The following is a 6,260-nucleotide window of genomic DNA, read 5'->3' as shown; positions in this document are numbered from 1 at the left end:
GAAGCGGCAGTTTCAACATTGGGGCGGGGCTAAGAGCTGAGCAGCAGCTGATTGGCCAGCCTCCGAGACCGTACTGGCGCTCCACCTTCGCACTGGACGGACGCCCCGGGACGGGCTGTGATTGGTCGGCGTGGGGTCGCGGGCTACGCCCAATTCCGCGGCAGCAGTTTGAGGGTTGCCAGGGGATTAGCGGAGTGAGAAGGCGGCTGGCGACCCAGTGTTTCGTGCTTTCAAAAATTAGTTTTTATTATTTCTTTATTATATGTCACCATCTTATTTTTATTCTGAGTGTTTATTGTGTGTAATTCGTGTCGGGCAGCACTGTTAATAGGCACTGGGAGGCAGAAAAGCAGAGGGGTCCCTGTCTGGGAGGAGAGCAGGCAGCCAGGGAGGTGTGTGCAGAGAATCCAGTCTGTAAACGTGAGCAAATCTATATGGTGTGGCCCTATGCACCAGGTATTCTCCATATGCCAACACATTTTAACCTCAGAAATGTGTTTTAAGATGAGCGTTATCCCATTTTGCAGGCCCAAACAGAGGCCATGGAATGGACTGGCCTGAAAATTTAACAGTCAACAAATGCACCAAATTAACAGCCAAAAAGGAAAAACACCTAGACAGATACAGACAAAACCACCAAGCGCTCTCCAATTTTCTTGCTAGTTGGAAACAAAGTACCACAAAACTGCCCTTGGCTTAGAGTCAGTGATGTTCCTGCATTTGACAAAATCCAAAATTTCTGATTTTTAAAGGTCTTCCAGGAAACTAGCACAAAAAGGGAACTTCCTTATCCTGATGAAGGCATCCAAGAAACACCTTATCAACCTATTTCACAGTTCAGAACTGAATGCTTTTCCCTTAAGAGCAGAAAAAAAGGATGTTTGTTCTCCCCATTCCAACATCATACAAGAATTCTAACAATTTTCTAAAGAAATAAAAGTCACTTAGGCTGGGAAGGAGGAAAGCTGTCTTTATTCACAGATGGCATGAAAATAGAAAATCTCAAGGAGTCTACCAAAAAGCTACCAGCCTTGTTAGGGTTGGCAAGGTTGCAGGATAGATCACTACACAATTATACTTCTGTTAGGCAGTAAGCAATAAGAAATAGAAATTTTTAAGATACCATTTAAAAGAGCATCCAGAAATATGAAAAATGAAATGCTTAAAGGTAAATCTGAAAAAATATACAAGACATGCTTTAATTTATAAAATGGAATCCTCTCTGGTAGCTTAGGGGTTAAGTCCCAATTCTCTCACCACTCCACCTGAGTTCAATCCCCAGCCAGGGAAGTGACGCACATAGGGCACAGCAGGCCTCTTCTGTCTCACTGACTGCTCCCTTAGTAAATCTGTCTCTCCTGCTCCCTACTCTGTCTCCTCTCACCGCTCCATACTTCTGGCCTACACCCCAGTTCTCCTACACACACACACATACACACACACAAAACTGATTAAAAATTAAATTAAAAAATTATAAAACGTCAAGGGAAATTAGAGTTAAATAGTTGGAGAGATACCTATGCTCATACAAAAACTTCAGGATGTCAGTTCTCATAAACTGGCCTGTAGACTCAAGGTAATCCCCACCAAAGTCCCAGTGAGTTCCTGAAATTCTTTTGGGAATGCAAAGGATCTTAAGTAACAACAAAAAAAAATAATAATAATTAATAAAATTTGAAAACAAAGAACAAAGTCAGATGACCAATACTACCTGCTTCAAGATTTAATCTGAGGGGCCCTCCCTGGAGGCCCAAGGGGTTAAAGTCTCAGCACTATGAAGCTATCTGAAGCCACTGCAGCATGAGTTTGATCCCCAGCCAGGTAGCTGACCCACATGCACAGCAGACCTCTCTTGTCTCACCCACTGCTCCCCTCAGTAGTGTGGTTCATTACATTTGCCTGTTCTGTTTCCCACTCTGTCTCTGGTGAATCCTCTCACCCCCTCCCAGCACCCCCTTCTGGCCTATACCCTAGTTCTTGTATGCATAAATAATTTTTTAAAGTCTTAATCAGAGAAGAATAGTAATCAAGAACATGTAGTATTGGTTTCCAATTAGAGAAATAGATAAATGAAACAAAAGAAAGTCTAGGAATAGTCTCGCATATTTGATCAGTTAAGTTCTGACAAAGGTGCAAAGGTATTTAAGTGGAAAGGATTAGCCTTTTCAACAAAATGGTATAGGAACAATTACATACATTATACCAATGATATACCACAAAAACCAAGATTGTAAAACTCCTCTGTTTTTAACACTTATAAATATTAACTCAAATTGGACCTAACTGTAAAATCCAGAACCATAAAACTTCTAGATAAAAACTCCAAAGAGCACCCCATGTTTACTGCTGCTTTATTTACAACAGGAAAGATGTGGAATCAACCCAAATGCCCAAAAGTGGACGACTGGATTAAAAAGATGTGGTACATATACACAATGGAATCTTACTCAGCAATCAAAAACATAAACACATGTCTTTTGCAGCAACAAGGATGAAACTAGAAGGGATCATGCTTAGGGAAATAAGCCAGAAAGAAAAGGAAAAAATACCGGATGATTTCACTCAAAGTAGGAGTATAAAAGGCCAGGGGAGAAAATAATAATAACAATGAACAACTATATACCAGAGACATTTTACAGGGGTGGAGTGGGGAATGGGATCAAAAATGGAGGGGTGGGGGAAGCATGGGACTATGGTGATGGCACATGGGTGACTTGGTGATGGGAAGCCCACGGGGATGACAACTGAGATGGAAAAAGGCACAAAATGATGTAAAAATAAATTATTATATTTTAAAAAAACAGACCGTGGGTCTAAAAGAAATTTCTTAAAATTGTTGAAAAGGATGTGGTGAAAGAGGAACCCTATTAGTATACTGTCGGTGGGACTGTCATCTGGGGCAACCATTAGGTAAAGAGATCTGACTTTACCTTAAAAAACTAATAATGGAAATACTGTATGACTCAGCAACCCCATTCATGGACATCTATCCAAAGAATATGAAACCATCAAGACAAAAAACCATGTCCACAATGTTCACAGCAGTAACCTTTAAAATAGGTAGCAGATGGAAGCAGCCTAAATGCCCATCAACAGAAGATTGATTCAAGATGTGGCAGATCCACGTTTTGGAATATTATACAGCTATAAAGAAAGATGAAATGCAACCACATTCAACAAAATGGAGGGAGTTTGAGAGAATGATATGTACTAAAGCAAATCAGATACAATAAAACAAATGCTGGTGATTTACAGAGCAGATGACTCAATGAAGTAAAGTACTTAGAAAAACTAGTGAACATGAATAAAACACCCTGAAGGTTTTGAAGTTAAGACCACCCTCTAAGGAAGGAAATGGACAAGGGGCTATAGTGGATGTTAAATAAAATGTTAAATAAATTAAATAAGTAGGGCCCTCCCTGGTGGCGCAGCGGGTTAAAGCACAGCACTGAGAAGCTAAAGCCACTTCTGCATGAGTTCGATTCCCGCCTGCCCCAGAGGTGACCACATGGCGTGGCAGACCTTTTCTGACCAGCCCGCTGCTCCCCTCAGCAGTGTACTTCGTTGATCTGCCTGTTCTGCTCCCCACTCTGTCTCTGGTGAAGTCTCTCACCGACCCTGAGGCTCTGGTCTGTACCCCAGTTCTATATGAATTAATTAATTAAGTAAGTAAGTAAGTAAATAAAAATAGAATGGTCAAGAGCAGAAAGAAATTTCTTAGGTATTATATCAGAAGTATAGCCCATAAAAGAAAAAATGGATAACTTACTGACTTAAATCAAAATTAAAAATTTCATCTATTCTTTGAAAGACTTGGTTAGGCCCTCACTGGTGGATCAACGGGTCAAAGCACAGCACTACAAAGCTAGTCACTTCTACTGCAGCACGAATTCGATCACCAGCCAGGGAGCTGACCCACAGGGGTGTGGCAGACCTTTCCTGACCTGCCCGCTGCTCCCCTTAGCAGTGTACTTCACCAATCTGCCTGTTCTGCTCCCCACTGTCTGGTGAATCCTCTCACCACTCCTGCACCTCTGGTCTCTACCCCAGTTTTGTATGCATAAATAAATATATATTTAAAAAAAAAAGACACAGTTAAACAAATGAAAAAAAAAGCCATGAAATTGAGAAAATACTTGCAAGAGTTTGTATCTCATGAAGAATTCATAGCTGCAAAACATGAAGAAGTCTCAAAATGACCCTGATTTTAAAATAAAAGAACTGGATGTTTCACGAGAGCCAGTGAGCCCATGGCTCAATACTATAAAACACTCCCGCAGAGGCTACCAGCCTCCACTCAGCATCGTTACACACCGTGACTGCGCCAGCATTGTCACCCAGGCTGACTCCAGTCTTCCCTTGCTCTGGGCCCCCTTCACTAGGCAAGGGTAATCAACCAGTGGGAAATCGCTCTAGCACTGTATGGCTAAAATGATGTGTCCAATTGAAGACTATACCAAGTGGTGATAAAGGTGGAGGAAAAAGCTATAATCCACATGCACTGCTGGTGGGAATACATAATGGTACAACCACTTTGGAAAACATTTCAGCATCATGTATCCTTAAAAATTAGGGGCCTCCCTGGTGGTGCAGGGGTTAAGGTCTCAGCACTATGGAGCTTTCCCCAGCTACTGCGGCCTGGTAGGAGTTCAGGGCCTGGTAGGAGTTCGGCTCCCCGGCCAAGGAGGTGACCATCAAAAATGAATGAACTGTTGACACATACAACAGAGAGGTGTCTCAAGATGAGTTGAAAAGAGAGTGCATGTTATATCCCCCATCAGTACAAAACTAGAAAATGATCTAATGACAGCTCAGACAAGAACTTCGATGACTCGACTGCAATGTTTGTCTTAGCTGGAAATGGACAACCAGTGCGACTAGCCTGTTCAAGAGTGACCCAGCTGGACCGAAGGGACAGAGCTCCCAGGGGACAGAGCTGTCAGCTGGACACGTGGTCATCCATTTATAGGGAGGGATAAATGGTCACAATAACTGGGCAGGGGAAAATGGCTTAGCTAGTGGTCAGAGGTGGTCAGGGTTAAAAAACAAGGGCCAGGCGACCTGAGGGAGAGGTAACAAGATGGAGCAATGATTAGCCACTGGGGAGTGGGGCTCAAAAGACTGAATCTCCCATGTTCCTCAGGGAACATCTGCTATAGCTGTTAACAGCAGCACTGTCCACCCCCAGTGCTAAGGGTTGATAAAAGCCTGTTAAGAGAAAGGGCCCTTTAATTAACCAGTTTTTACGGAGCTAATTCTTTCCCAGGGTGGGTGGCATGTATAACAAAAAAAGACAGAAGTCAGGCCTCCCTGGTGATGCAAGGGGTTAAGTCTCAGCACTGTGAAGCTGTCTGCAGCCACTGCAGCTCGAGTTCAATCCCCAGCCAGGGAGTGACCCACAGGGCACAGCAGACCTCTCCTGCCTCACTGCTGCTCTCCTCAGCAGTGGATTTCAGTCAGTCTGTTCTCTAGTGAATCCCCTCACTCCCTGCACCTCTGGCCTATATCCCAGCTCTTGTATGCATAAATAAGTCTTAAAAAAAAAGATATAATCTTGGACCTTGAGACCTTGCAGTTTTTATTCCTTGAAAGACATGTCAAGATGACTGCTATGGAAAGCATATATGGGCCCATGCTGCCTTGGAAAGCACTCAGAATTGCCAGCGAGGGGGGAAGATTTTAAACAGGGCTCTGGGTAGGCCCCATGTGGTGACATTCAGAGGGTGACTAGCAGTGGCTACTTCTGGAAGGACCGGCAGAGGCAGAGGCTCTGTGGGTTCAGAGGCTTAGCAGGTCCCAGGCAGGAGCCCGCGTGGCTGAAGCAGGGGGAGCCAGGCAGTGAGGAGCATCCAAGGCCGCGCAAACTCCGAAGGCTGAAGGCCGGCAGCGCTGGGCCTCAGACTGGTGGTTGGGGGCCGGAGCAGGGAAGTAACATGAACTGAGAGCTTCGGGTCTGGCCCGGGCGCGCGGGCAGCTGCCCTGAAACCAGCACAAGCAGACAAGGGGGAGGGGAAAAGAAGGAACTGGTCAAAGCACACCTGACGGCAGGGGGAGGCAGGGGGAGGCAGAAGCGACAAGGCGCGCTGTGAAGGCGGAACTCGGTCACGCACGGGCTTGTGGGGGGCCCAGGACACCCTGTGTTTGTGGCCTGGGGATGTGAGGGCGAGGCTGCCATCATGCGAGGGGGCCTCTGCCTGGCGCGAGCAGCACCGGCGAGATGGCGCCACAGGCCAGGCGCCAGGGGTGGCGGGCCAGGGGAC

This window comes from Condylura cristata, unplaced genomic scaffold, assembly GCF_000260355.1.
Source record: "Condylura cristata isolate star-nosed mole 26May11 unplaced genomic scaffold, ConCri1.0 scaffold00008, whole genome shotgun sequence".
NCBI lineage: Eukaryota > Metazoa > Chordata > Mammalia > Eulipotyphla > Talpidae > Condylura > Condylura cristata.
The sequence above is the reverse complement of the archived record's forward strand: the minus strand, read 5'-3'. Positions refer to the sequence as shown.